This window comes from Belonocnema kinseyi, chromosome 8 (genome assembly GCF_010883055.1).
Source record: "Belonocnema kinseyi isolate 2016_QV_RU_SX_M_011 chromosome 8, B_treatae_v1, whole genome shotgun sequence".
NCBI lineage: Eukaryota > Metazoa > Arthropoda > Insecta > Hymenoptera > Cynipidae > Belonocnema > Belonocnema kinseyi.
Genome location: NC_046664.1, coordinates 109002409 through 109017020, shown reverse-complemented (window position 1 = coordinate 109017020; position 14612 = coordinate 109002409). Strand labels below are relative to the sequence as shown.

At 33.7% G+C, this 14612-nt stretch overlaps 1 protein-coding gene and 1 long non-coding RNA gene across 6 annotated transcripts in view; one reads left to right on the top strand and one right to left on the bottom strand.

Annotated features, from left to right (window-relative positions):
- Positions 1–14612, bottom strand: part of LOC117177790 — a 177961-nt gene that overhangs the window by 53496 nt on the left and 109853 nt on the right. The gene's annotated exons all lie outside the window — the stretch shown is intronic.
- LOC117177792 lies at positions 2265–2819 on the top strand. The gene is made up of 3 exons (XR_004467762.1): positions 2265–2347; positions 2433–2493; positions 2581–2819. It is a non-coding gene; the product is annotated as an uncharacterized LOC117177792 (long non-coding RNA).

Below are 14612 nucleotides of genomic sequence, written 5' to 3'. Positions count from 1 at the left end.
AACTGCCACCCCTTGACTAGGCTACTATCTATACGGATTCCGGCGATAAAATATTTTCCTGTTCCGAGAAAATGTTTCTAGTCTCAAGAAAATATACTTCATGGAAAATATTAAGTTTTCTCACTTCAATCCTGGGGATGCAAATATTTCCTTACAGTTGATAGTGCCTATACACAATAACAAATTAAAAGAAACTTCCTAATTTTAATTTTAAAGTTACCGTATCTGATGCTGTAATAATACCACGTCGATCGAGGGGTAATACAATTTTTTAGGTAAGACTATTACAAGGACTAGTGATTTTACTGTTTCTCTTACGGATCTGTTACGTGGCGCTGTAGTATGTACTATGAGTTGTAAATATGCCACAAACTTCGTAGGTTCTTAAGTTGATGGAGATAAATTTACAGATTTTGGCAAGATAAACGTAATCGGCAAAAATCCGTTTTGAGAATGTAACCTTAAATTTCCATTTATTAACTTCTCGTTATTGAGTATTGTTGCAAAATTAACGTGAAGATAAACAGTATTTAAATTGAAAATTCTCCATTTTGTGTGAAATTGTTCGAAGAAAGTGCAAAATTACACTTTAACGTGAAATCACGAAAAAAGAGTGAAATTCAATCTCCTTTGATTCAATTCAAGTTTCCTTTTATAATGTACTTATCCCTTATATTCTGGAATAATTACTGTAAAAAATGAGATCCGTAATGATAGAAAATAATCAAAATTGATACTTCCATTAACCTACACTATTAAATTATTAATAATAACGCTGCTGAAAACTTTGAAAAAAATCAAAGTTTAAAAATTGTAGTTTCTATAGAATTTAAAAAAATATTTAGCATTGTTTGGCACTATTTTCCAGAAGACAATATCCCTGTATAAAGTTATGTTAACAGTGGTATTTTTCCTTAAATACAGAAATTGTAAACACAAAAAAATAAAATTATAATGGATTAAGAACGAAAATTGTATTACTATGCTATAATACAATTCGATTTTTTTGAAATATTTACATAATACATTTCAACGAAAACATTTTTTTAAATATTTAGATAAGACTGTGTTTGCAATCTTTAATTATTTATCAGTTTTCTTCATATCGAGTATATTCGTTTATTCTTTTTCAGTTAATAATGCTGAGTTTTTCCTGCCATTCAAATTATTATTTAATTATTCTTGATTTACATTTTGTAAATTGATTAATCATCATTGTTCTACTTTATCCATTGCATTGTACGTTCTTGCATACACTTTCGTTTGCTTGATATTCAAGCTGAAGTTTCAAATTGTAAATATCATTTTAAAAGTTCACCTACTACAAAGGTGCCGCCAAACGAAATTTTCTCGTACTTGTCAATGGCTTCAGATCGTACGAGTCCAAACTTTCTTGTTACCGCACTGTTGACAACGCAGAATTATTTAGTTAAAGCGAAGTTTTTAGGAATGTTTAAACCGAAGAGTATTAAAGGTTAAAAAATAGATTTAATATTACTAGATCGTTGACGAGATTAGAAGTGTTCTGTAATGAAGACAAAATTTAATTCAAAAGATTCACAGTAAAGACAGCACTTCGTGCGTAAAACTATTGCCGGTATTTCAGAAGCGCTTGTTGAAAAAACAAGGTAAGTTTAATTAATATTTTCATTTGATTTATTTTTTTATTGGTAAGCGTCTATAAACTATACTTAAACGGTTGTACTTTTGTTTAAATACATCCGGATAACAATTTTCCGTGAAGTTCGACAGGTTATAAACGCTCATTCATTATCTTTTTTGATTGTCCCTTGTTTTACGGGAGAGGAAAATACACGCGGAAAATGTTTAAAGCCTGCCTTTACTGAGATAAATCTACTGCCTCTTTGTCGCTAAACTGATGATGTTTCACGCATGGTTGAGCAAGCCCCTCTCTACCTCGTAGGCTCCTCTCTTATTTTGAAACTGCGGGCCATCATTTTTAAGCATTAGCAAATTCGAGGTACCTAGTTCCAGGTTCCAGTGTATATTAGTTTGTCACCTTGGGAAATAGCAAAGGTTTTAGCATTTGCAATAAGTGGCTTAAGGCTGTGCAATATTTTAAATTAATTTCAATTTTAAACTGAAAAGTACATCAAAATTTCAATTTTAGTTTTCGTGTTTTATATTTTATTGAAAGTACTTAAGATTTGAAATCCAGTTTTTCGTATCCCACACTTTGCTGGAATGTATTTACGAGTTCGAGGTCGAAAATTTGAAACAAAATTGGACTGGAAGCAACACGTTATTACACAAACGCGGAGGCCTGAGATTTTGAAATAGAATTTCTGCAGAAATTTTGGCGTTTTCATAATACAAATATGGCAAAGTGAGCTGGACTTTCAATCCGCTGTTGCGTTTATATACATTAGTATATTAATTACTTTCATTAACTATGAATTTTCTCAAACCAGATTGGAAGTACTCCGCCTTCTATGGCAAATGCTGTGGCGTATCCCACCTTAGCTCTTTTTGGTAAGTTAACTACGTACTTTTTTCGTACTATTCAATGTGCCATTAGTTAGCATGATATCTTAATATTTAGTTTATTTCTCACTGCAGAAAGTTTTGGCGAAGTAGAAAATGAACAGCCTAAACCAAGAGGAGAAGCTGTGGCAATCTAGTTGATATTAGATGGACAAAAAGTAGAAGAAACTGATAACATAGGAGCCGCGATACAGCTGCTCATTTCGGCTTAATTTATATTTAATCGGACATACCCTTCGCATACGGCATGTACACGGGAATTTTTGTAGCTTTATATCTGCAACGTATCTGCGAAAAAAGGAACCAGAGGAAAATTGCAAAAGTATGAAGCCAGAGCTTCGACATTATACAAGGCTCTGCAAAAAATTACCCTGCATTGATAATATATCCAATAATCTTTAGCCGTAAATGTTAAATAATATTCGTTTATGTATTCCGTTACTGTATATATGTGTTAAAAAGTTAAAGGAAAGTGATTTCTCAAACATTTGGAATAGTTTGATTGATGCGAAATATAATTAGTCGTGCTTCCTATGGCAGCATAAAAATAAGGAATTTGTTATTCTGAACATAAAAACAGAGTAAACTTTTTGGTTAAAAAATTGGTCTATTTAATACGGATCGACTTCTATTGCATGAAAAAACTTAGATTGTTCTGATGCGCCGAATCAATCAATGCGATCAATAAAAATTAATGTAAATAATAATCGCCTTATTTTTAATTAATTATTTTTACCTTATTTTTCTTAATAAAGAATATAAGCGTTACAAGGTTAACTAAAATTGATACTACAATAAAATGATATGTTCCAACCGTTTCTCAAATTTGTATAAGCCCGAATCTATTTCAAATGCAGATTCCATACTTAAAGTCGCAGAATCCCGCGAGGGCGAATTATATTACTTTTGAGTGGAAATTCGATGATATTTCTTCCGATTTGCTAAGAAAAAAATGTTGTACGTAGTTATGCGTATTTGAATTTTGTGACTTGATTTTCAAAAATCTCCAATTTTTTTAAACCCTTATAATTTTTTACCTCTATCAGATATTTATTGTCTTTTTTCTCATTTTGATAGCGTCTGTTTCTCTTTTTGCAGAATAGACGGAAAAATATGAAAATGGTTCAAAATTTAACAAATATCAGCGGGTTTTCTGAAAATATTAAAAGTCAATTTTCTTAAGAATAAAATAACACAAACTTAAAGTTTTCGACAATGTTTTTGTTGAATTTGCTCTTTCACGAGGAAGACATCTTGTGACTTTTACGCTAAATATATGTTTTGATCAAAGTTAGCACGTCTAAAAATGTTCTGTAAAAAAACAGCTATTCTTTTGCAATATTTTGCATCTTGCATCGTTAGCGACAACAATTAAAAAATTATATTTTTAGGAAAAAAATTCTATAGCCTCAAAAATGGTTTAGTCTATATGAGGATGATGGGATTCATTTCCTCTATTATCAAAAATTTGAAAAAAAGATATCGCATAGAATGAAAAAGGTGAGCTTTTCCAGAAAATATTTTCTACATGTTTTTGAAATTTAAACAAAAAAATATTTGAATATTTTCTGGAAAACACGACTTTTTTGTCGTTACTTCTATTTTGTTCATATTTCTGCGTATATAAGAAAAATAACTTATCAGATTCATGCGGACTAAACCATTTTGCCAGATATCTCAAATGAGCTAAAAATATTTTTCATAGAACTTGTTTTGACGTGTGAATTGTTATTTGAACATTTTTTTATATATATGTCGTCATTTAAGAGAAAAATAAAAAATTTCAGTTATATGAAGAAAATCCCCTTGCAACAAAATTTATATAACCTACATAAAACTCACCAGATGTCTTCCACATGAAAGAATTGATTCAATTCATAAATTTGTGAAAAAAATATAAGTGTGTGTTTTTTGAGTAATTAAACTTTTAATATTTTCAGAAAACCCACTGTCTTTTCGGTAATTTTGGACATTTTTTAACTTTTAAGTTGATTTAAAAATAAGACAATAAACGCCATAAAAATAAAAAAGAGAGCGATAAATATTTCAATGGGGCCAACAGTTTTAGAGGTCTAAACCAAAATGTGGGCTCTTTTGAAAGATAAAGCACAAAATTCAAATACGTAATTTGCGTAAAGAAATTTTTTTTCGCAAATCGGAAAAATACGTATTGCCTATGATTTCCTCTTAAAAAAGAACATATTTCTTTTCCGAGAAACTCTATTACTTAAAATGTAACAACTTTGAAATGGATTCAGTCATAAGTATTACTTAATAATTAGTATGAGATTAGTTTGTTTTATGTGATGTATGATTAGTCCATGCTTCGTATAGCTGTATAAAAATAAGGCATTAATTATTTTTCATTTAAAAGCATTGTAAACTTTTTGGTTAAAAAAGTTCGTCTATTTAATTTGGATCGACTTTTTTAGATTTCAAAATAGTACGCTTGGGTTGTTCTAATGCTTTAAATGAATCAAAATGCTCAAAAAATTTATAGAAATAATAATAGCCTAATTTTTACTTCTGAATCAAGAAATTCTAATTGTACGTCAAAATTGAATAATATTATGTTCTATTTTGTGATACATAATATAAACATTATAAAGTTTATCGTTTCCAAAAATTGAATAGTTGTTTAATATGTTGTTTTAAGAATGTATTTAAATAAGTATTTGCAATTAATAATTTTATAATTTCCTCAATTTCAGTATATATTTCTTAACCCCACAATAAACACGTTAAAAGTTTTTTTCGTGAAAATCTAACATGCCGCAAATTACCAACATGGGTCGATGATTTCAAGATTTCCAGGAGAAATACATAACTTCAAAGTGCTACAGCAAAGCGGGATTGAAATACACTGTTGTTGGTAAAAACTCCTCGATCAACGTAAGTTATAATAGTACCAACGTTGTTCATGGTAAAAATACATGGATCCCTTCTACAGTGTAGGTGAATGAGGTCCAAAAACGACAGCGCAATTTACACGCGCTGGATCCACTGAGTAGGACAGCCTAATATGTATAGGGTTGTTGAAAAAAATGTGTTTTTCAATTTTAACTTGAAATATAAAAATAGATAATAATTATGAATATCAAGCAAAAAATTTGTGTGAATTCTCTATTTCTTTGTTTTATTCTAAAATATTACATTTTTAATGTTCAAATGCAGTAACTATTTGGTAAAAGCGCCGCGCCAGGATTTCTGTCACCTGTTTCGACTTTTCACATTTTCATCAAAATGAGATGGCATTAGTTTTGTGTGTCTATTATTGTTGCCGCCGGTTGTATTGACTATGTGCGATTAGACGGTAGCGCTTTGGTGGACAACTATGAACAAACGGTAATGTAAGAAAGCATCGCGTCTTATGCAAAAATATTTGATAAATTTTTTAAAAGATAAAATGAAAACCAATGCAGCTTTTGTAAAAGACGCACAAAATGGATTTGAAATATAATAGAAAGATTTCAGTTTCATTAGTGCAGGCATATTGAAATTTTCGTTAATTGAATAAGTGAGCTGATAAGACTCGGTTGGAGGCTCTGTCCCATGTCTCAAAGAGAAAACGAGTGTTGTAAAAGGTTGACTTGCAGATGGATATGGTAATTAAAACAGGATTTCAAGCGGTAACTGCTGAAATTCTATTAAAACCCGAAACTATAAAAAAGGGAAATGCACTAGCTCCTGACATGTTTATCGTGTACACGAATTACATTTAAATGGACCAGGATTCGTAAGAAATAGTGTGATAAGGGAAACTCCAGCGGTGCTCCAGGTGGAGCATATTTTATTTTATTTTTACATTTAATCAGACAGAAAACTGTTGCACGCTTTGCCTTACTTCTCTCCATAAGTTTGAATCAAAACCAGAAATTAAAGAAATAAGGTTATGTGCAACTGTCATAACAAGACCAACACAACACGACTGTCAAGCAAGTACGTACGAATGCCAATATTTCTTTCAAAAACTATTTTTAATTGTTTGTACTACTTTAAATTATACGAATAAACAAAAAATTACCCACAAACACCTTTTTAAGTCTACTTTAAACAAACAATTTAAATAAATTAACTTTTTATAGGCGTAGCCAGAGATGTCCCATTCAAAAGACATCATCGTTAATTCTGCATCTGCCGCCTCGCGCGCTATCAGTCATTTCTAAACTTTAATCTGAAAATTGAACATAGTCAATACCTGCAAACTTTTGGAAGACTGATAAAATTATTCTGATATTTGGAACACGGTAATAATGATACAAGGTACGAAAAAAGTTGTTAATCTCGAAAAAGAACTATAAATCTGTCGTTGATTATTTTTTCATAGAATAAGTTAGTTTTTGTTTTAATCGTAAAAAACATAATTTAAAATAATAAAAGTAAATTTGTGAAAAAACGCCGTAAGGTACAAAAAAATACAAATCCAGAAACGAGCTAGTTTTTGAAAATAAAGTATGTTTTCAGTTTATGGGAGTTTGTTTTCTTTTTCAAAAATTTCGTTATTTTCAAACATTATTTCTTAATATTTAAATCATTGCTAACTTATACTTCAATGGTTTCAGAAATACAGTTTGTAAACCAAATTTACTTTCACTCGTGTAAAGAATTCGTGATTTATTACTGAAAAATGCCATTTTTGTCAATTATAGAACGACCCCATTGCGAACATTTCAGGCATCGCTTTACAAAGTAGGAGTAGTATTTTCTTTACAGAAATATATGCGGACTCCAGTACTGATCATCTTGACAACAATCATCCAAAAAAGGTGGAAAATATTAGCAAAAAAGAAAGTAAAATGAAGTGAATAAGGTTTTGAGCACAAATATCAATTGAATGTGAGATGCTGAAGATTAAAAACCCGCTAGTCGGAAAATATTGGGACTGTGTCGCGCGCCAATGAATCGGGGGTTTGACGCAAAGGTGGGTTATGTGGGTTGAGAGTGATGGGCGGTGAGTGGCGTGGCGCCTTGTTTGTATGTTCTTTGAACCATCGATTTCTCGCATACGTGTCGACCACAGGTCTCGATTTTAGAATCATGCAGATTCGCGACAGTGCAACCGGAAATCCGGATCAGGTGGAAAGCCATTGTTGGGAAAGCTTCTTCATCGATTCAGGGACACTTGAATTATTCAGTATCGCGCAAATGTTTGAAATATAAGATAAAATCTCCCTACTTATGGAACATCGTCTTCCTTTATCCCTCTCTTATTGCAACGCAGATCCCTGATGGAATATAGTACATGAAATATGTACTCGTATATAAATTACAGACGTATCAATTCTTGATCGATTTATAATTCGAATTCATTGTTTTAAGTCAGTGGCATTCGATTTATTTATAGACAAAATTAATTAGTACACGACGAGGCTTAGATTTTTTGAGGCGAGATATAATAAAGTTCTGGGATGTTCAAAAATAAAATTTAAAAAATTTTTTATAACGAGTATGAAACAATTATAGTTATGATTAGTTTGACAAGTTACTACTCATTCTAGAAGAAATTATTTTATGGTTTCTAAAGATATAGAGTCATTTCAAAAAATTTTAAAAATATCCTGTTTTACAATAGAGGGTATGAAGGCATTATATTGATTTACATTTATTGTAAAACGAAAATATAAAGCTTTGCAATTTATATTTTGTGTCAGAAAGACGATGCGATCGTAACGACGCAGTCTTAAGAACATTCAAGCGGGAAAATTTAAATTGGAAAATTGTTGGTTTGTTTGAAAATTTACTGACTGTACAGTGTTTTCCTAAAAACATGTATACTAAGAGTTTATCTTGAACCTCTGATTTAGTATAAAAAAGGACATTATGTCGAATTAACTCTTTGAAAAATACGAGATTGGTCTACCAGTATAGAAGAATTTCTAAGCTAAAGAAGCTCTAAATTGAAAGATTTTTTGAACATTCCCTGAGAGAGCGTGCTTTCGATAGTTTGAAATATGGTTTAGTGTGTTAGTTTAAATGTAAAAGATGATAAAGTGTGAAAGAATCAGAGAGTAGATCACCTGTGATAGCGATTTTGCAGGACCACTTGCTGGTACCCTCAAGGACCATCTGTTCGGCCTGATCGAGGCTGTCAATGTGGGTATCCGGGTCGACTGAAAACGTAGTGCTGAAAAGAAGACAATGATACCATCACCTCAGTATCCTCAGGATCTTGTTCATTATCGCCATTCGTTTTCTTTAGGAAGAATGAAGAATTTCGATTTCCTTTGAGAGGATTCTGAGGAGACGTATAGAAACGTGCCATGCGTACAGCACCTAGGCTCTAAACGCCTGATTTGCCATTCATTTACTCCGTATCAGCCACCATCGATGTCTAGAGGGGGATTTAAATATCAGGCAAAAGGAGATTCGGAAAAATTGGAGGAATATGAGGGAAGGGAATCAGATTCTGAAGATCACGTCCTGGATCTCCAAAATGACACATCCTTATCCATCCTGTCATTCATTTTATTCAGAGTAGAGCCTAATTATTTAGGAATCAGAAATATCGATCTAGAGGTTCTTTTGCCTATCTAAAAGTCTATTTATAAATTTTATAATTTAAAATTCATACTAGTTTGAAATTTTGTAAGAATTTTAATACTTTTATTCTCCCAGGACGAAGGTTCATTCAGTTTAATCACTCTGGCAAACAAGTTGGGTTGAATTCCCCAAGGATTGCCTGATAATTTATTTACCCCTAGTTTGTCAGGAAAAGCAACTATGACCTGACTTATGGACGATTCCGAGTTCGAAATCGTATGGAGGTATACCCTCTACAATTTAATCAACATGGTAACTTTTTTGCATCACAATTAGATATCTATAGTTTCAATATACTATGTAAAACCACCTGTTACTTAAACTATCATGAAATTAACATCGTTACGTTGTCGGACTGGTGGTTTGGAAAGAAACTGTCGAGGCGGAATAAGAAAACTTGTTGCTCGACTTCGTGGCTCACCGCCAAGCCTCGACTTTATCGTTCTCTCCAATTGAATAATTGTTGCTGAAAGAATAGTGACACACGAATTTTCCAGATACCGCCATCGATTGAATGCTCTTTTTTCTTCTACAGAAATTATTAAAGTTTCCAATTGGGACAGTTTCAAAACTGTAAAACCACATTTTGTATTAATTAGAGGCTTTTTATGTAATTTTCTTGAATAGAAACTGCTCCTAACATTGAAAAGGAAAAAAGGAAACCTTCTGATTAAAATATCCCTTAAAGAAGTGTGGTGCCACTCTCAGACATAACCTCTCATTCTAACGAGAATTTTGAGAAATCTGCTCGAATTTTTTTCTTCCTTTTTGAAGGTAGAACCAGTATTTTTATCTTTAAGAATTGAAAATTTAATTGTCAATATCTTTAATATTTTAAGAACTTTATCTCGAACGATTCTCAATGTTAAAAATGTATCCCAAACACCTCTTAATTTTTATTCACGACGATCCTACTTGAAACTTGCTCGTTATTCGGGACATCAATAATTGTGTTGTGAATAAAATAGTTAAAAGTTTTTTAAATGTTCTTTTAAATTTTAAATTATCGATATTGTAATTCATGTTTTATTTATGATTAATTCATCAGACAACTACACCGAGAAAAATTTCTTTTGAGTTTTGTTTGGGACGCTGTTACTATTTTCGTTAGCGAATATTTCTTGCGACATAGGCACAAGAAGTAAGATACCGTACGAAAAGAGCATGAAATCTGCACACTTCGAATATGGCTTTTTTGCTTTTGACACTGAGCAACACGCGCATGCGTGTTTTGCCTAGCGTCAAAAGGGGGAAAAAGTACTGAAGGTTGTCATAATAAAATCGCTTAATTTCGAGCAAGGGAGTAAGGCGCATATTTCGCGATTTAAATATGATGCTATTCTGTGTGAAATTCGGAACAGATTTTTCTCGTTGTAGAATTTGATAGAAAATCGATGGAATATAAAATGAGAGTTTCAGAATAAATTATTTTCTGCACAATCGCGTTTCATAGAACGAGAATTTACAGCCCGCTTGATATTGAAATAGAAAAAATGAGTTGACTCTTTAATTTATCAAATAAAAAAGTCCTTCCAGCCTGTTTTGTTTATGAACTAATTATTGAAGGAAAGTTGGACGATAACGAGGCTTGAAGGAGAGAGACTGAAAGTTATATTTTCTTTTCTCTGTGCTTTTGTTTACTACCGGAATAATTGATGCAGAACTAGAAATCGTCTTTGTTTTAAAAGTTTTGGGAACTTTCTGATGAAGTTGGCAAGCTTCCAAAGTAAATATCTCTTAAGTTTATTTTATTTTCTGGATTAAAATGTAAAAGAAAATGAATTATCTTTAGAAAGCACCACATGTGAAAGTATATAAAATAAGTTCGGAATAAGAAATGGTTGGCAATATGTAGTAAGTAATTTATGATTATAAGTCACTGGAAAATTATTTCAAAGCAGATTCAATATGTATCCTTAATTATTTGTGTCGATCATTAATCAGCAGTTCGAAGATAGAATGAAAATAACTGCAAAGGAGTAGGAACAATTTCCGCAATTTTTAATAATTTTTAATAATCTTAATATTTATTCATTTTCATATTTTCATAAATTTAAACTTTTAATAATTGAAATTATTTTCAGTCACTGGAAATTTATCTTGAACGATCATATCACTTTTTGGAATTTTTTCTATCATCAGAATTAAATCTGCTGATGAGCTTTAATTACACAGCCACAACAAAAAGTTGTATCCTTCGGGAATCCGATTCGGAAATCAGAATTTGAAAGTTAGCTCTTATTTTCAACATTACCTCAAAAAACATACTTTTTCTTTGTATAAAAAAGTATGATTTTTGAAGTTGCGTTGGAAACGGGAGTTAACTTTCTAATTCACCTCGAGAAACCGATGATTTTTTTTGTACGAAAAAGTATGTTTTTTGAGGTTATGTTGAAAATTGGATCCAAATTTCATATTCCAGCCTCAGATTCGGCGGATTCACTGCTCAAAATACATAAGAATTGACTAGTCGAGTCCGTCGGAGATCCAACTTTTTTGTGTGTCTGTATTATTACGATTTAATTCTTAATTATCCTTATTACAATCCTAATTATAATAATACATTAATGATTTTCAATTATTAATTTTTTATCCTGCATGATCTTTAATAATTAGGATTTTATCCATAATTATATTCACGCAATGGGTTTTTATCTGTAAATGATCTTCAATTAATAGGATTTTATTCCTAACGATTTTCAGTGATTAGGATTGCTAAAAAAAATCATAAATCAGTAAGAATCTATATAATAACATTTTTTCTGAATATAAGATCTTCACCTTTCGCTCCGCTGTGAAACGAACCACACAAATTCCAATTGCCGATCGGGTGCTTTTTCATTAAGCTACACGGAGAAAAAAATATCGCACAATGATATCGCAAAACCTCTGCATTGAATTAAGGCGCAATATGATAACGTACAAGAAAGTTCCGGAGATTTTTGGATATTATAATGCACTAACATCGCTTTTCCACTACTAGAATCCTCGTATATATAATACAATAAAATAATAATATAATGTAAAATCTTGCAATGTACGATATCACGATTTTACGCTCTTATAATGTGATAATTACGATATATAGCGCAGGAATTACGGTATATATTGCAATTCATGCGATATGTTTTTTTCCGTGTAGTAGAGAGATCGAGAGACGAATTCTTTTTCAGCAATATATCACGACTTGCTAGAGTGCTACGATGTAAGTGTGACCCCTGAACGGGGTTACATGGCACGGCTGCATGCTCTGTGGTGCGAGAACACCTGGAGCTATCGCACATTTCGCAGCAACGTCTGCGAAACCATGCTGAACTACTCCGTAAAAGGGACTATGTAAGCGGAACGCCTACTCTACTACAGCTAGAACAAGCCGGCAACAGAGAAAGGGAAGCGACACTAAGACCAACCGCGGGCAGACATCCAATAGATGAAGAGCGATGCTTTACGACCCGGAGAAACATCAACACCAAGGTTTCTCTCAAGCCTAATGATCTAGCTGAAATGGATGACGAGCTTCGTGGACATTTTTCCGGAGAATCCGACCTCTGGGCTATCAGTTATTGTGTGCATAATGCAGCGAGAGCTTTGGCCGATGCGAACCGTAAAACAAAACCAACGGCTGATCATAAGACCAAAAGACGAATGCATCCACTTGCCATAAAGATAGGCTGGGCAAGACAGTGCGCGTCCCGCATTAAGTGTGGGATTGACTACATCACATCTGGCAGGAATTTTACCGCCAAGGTTCGAAAGTTCGCGCGCGAATTCCGGACCCGTTATCACACACTTAACAAGTCAAAGCTGATGACGATCAGACAGCATATTTTTGAGAGAATACGGATACTATCTGACGCTAAGAGAAGTCTAGAGCGAATGGAGAGGTGGGTCAGAGAAAATCAACAGTTTCTCTCTGACCCATCTCGACTCTTCCAAGACCCTCCAGTTACTGTCGAACACCCACCCAAACCAGAGGAGGTCGAAATATTTTGGAGAGAAGTCTACGAAGTTCAGCATAGACTGGACGAAGACTCAGAAAATATAAAGAGCTTCAAGGAGTTATGTGTTGCCCTCATAACACCTGATAAAGAATGCACACCCATCACTACCGAGGAGGTGAAAAAAGTATTAAGAGGGATGAAGAACTATTCCGCACCGGGACCAGATTGTATCAAAACCTTCTGGTGGAAAAAGTTTTCTTCAACCCATCAGCTTTTGGCCCGTATTTTCACCTCATATTTGAAGTCGGAAGAGCCGATTCCTGAGTGGTTGGTGGAAGGGCGCACAATACTTCTGCCGAAAATAGACAACTTAACTGACCCGAAGAATCACAGGCCAATAACTTGTCTGAACACGCTTTATAAGATATTCACAGCTATCCTAAATGATAGGATTGTTCAGGCAATTGAACCTGTGTGACAAGAAATGTATGAACCATGAGGCTCAAAGAAAGGCGTAGCCGGATGTCGGGAGAACCTGCTCATCGATAGATGTGTCTGCAAAGATGCAGCATTCTACCAACGTGACCTATCGATGGCCTGGATTGATTATCGGAAAGCTTTCGATTCGACATCCCATAGACTTATCATCTGTCTTTTGGAAATCTTAAAGGTTTATCCGCAAATAGTTGGGTGCATAGAGAGATTGATGCCGCTTTGGGAAACCAGATTTACTCCCTCATCTGGAAAAAATCGTGTGCCAACTAACAAGGTAACCTTTCAGAGAGGTGTCTTTCAGGGCGACACCATGAGCCCGCTCCTCTTTTGCCTTACATTATTGCCACTATCTCTAGCACTTCGCCATTCCGACGGATACTTGTGCGACAAACCTGCAGATCGAAAGTACAAGCTCACTCATGTATTTTACATGGACGATCTTAAGATCTATGCTGAAAACAGAGAGCAACTGCATTTAGCTCTGGGGAATGTCGAACGATATACTAAGGAAATTGGAATGGAATTTGGGTTAGACAAATGCGCCAAGGTTTATTTGAAGCGAGGAAAACTTAATGGCATCCCTGAAGATCCTGAGCTCGTTGATAGAAGCGCCATACGACACCTTTGCGCTGGAGAGACTATTGCATACCTGGGTGTGCCACAGAGCCGCATTCAGGATGTGACATCTATAAAGGATACTCTCCGAAGCAGATACAAACGTCTCATCTGACAGATTTGGTCTTCCGAACTGTCGGCGAGGAACAAAGTATCTGCAACGAACATGCTGGCCGTCCCGGTACTACGCTATTCATTTGGAGTAGTTCCATGGACGAAGAACGAGCTCAGATCTCTTGATATCGGAACAAGAAAGGTTATGCACATGAACAAAAGCATGCATCTTAAGTCTTCCGTTTCGCGACTGTACATCTCACGCCGTCAGGGGATCGCGGAATATTGAGTCTTAAATGTCTTCACAACAGGATTATTCTGGGTACAGCACTCCTACGGCATTAACCTTAATATCGCTTTTCTAAATGCTCCTAGGAAAATTGAGTCAATTGTTGAGAATGGGAAGTGCCGCATATACTGGAACTTTATATTCTCGACAATTGTTTCTGTTGCTCACTCGAG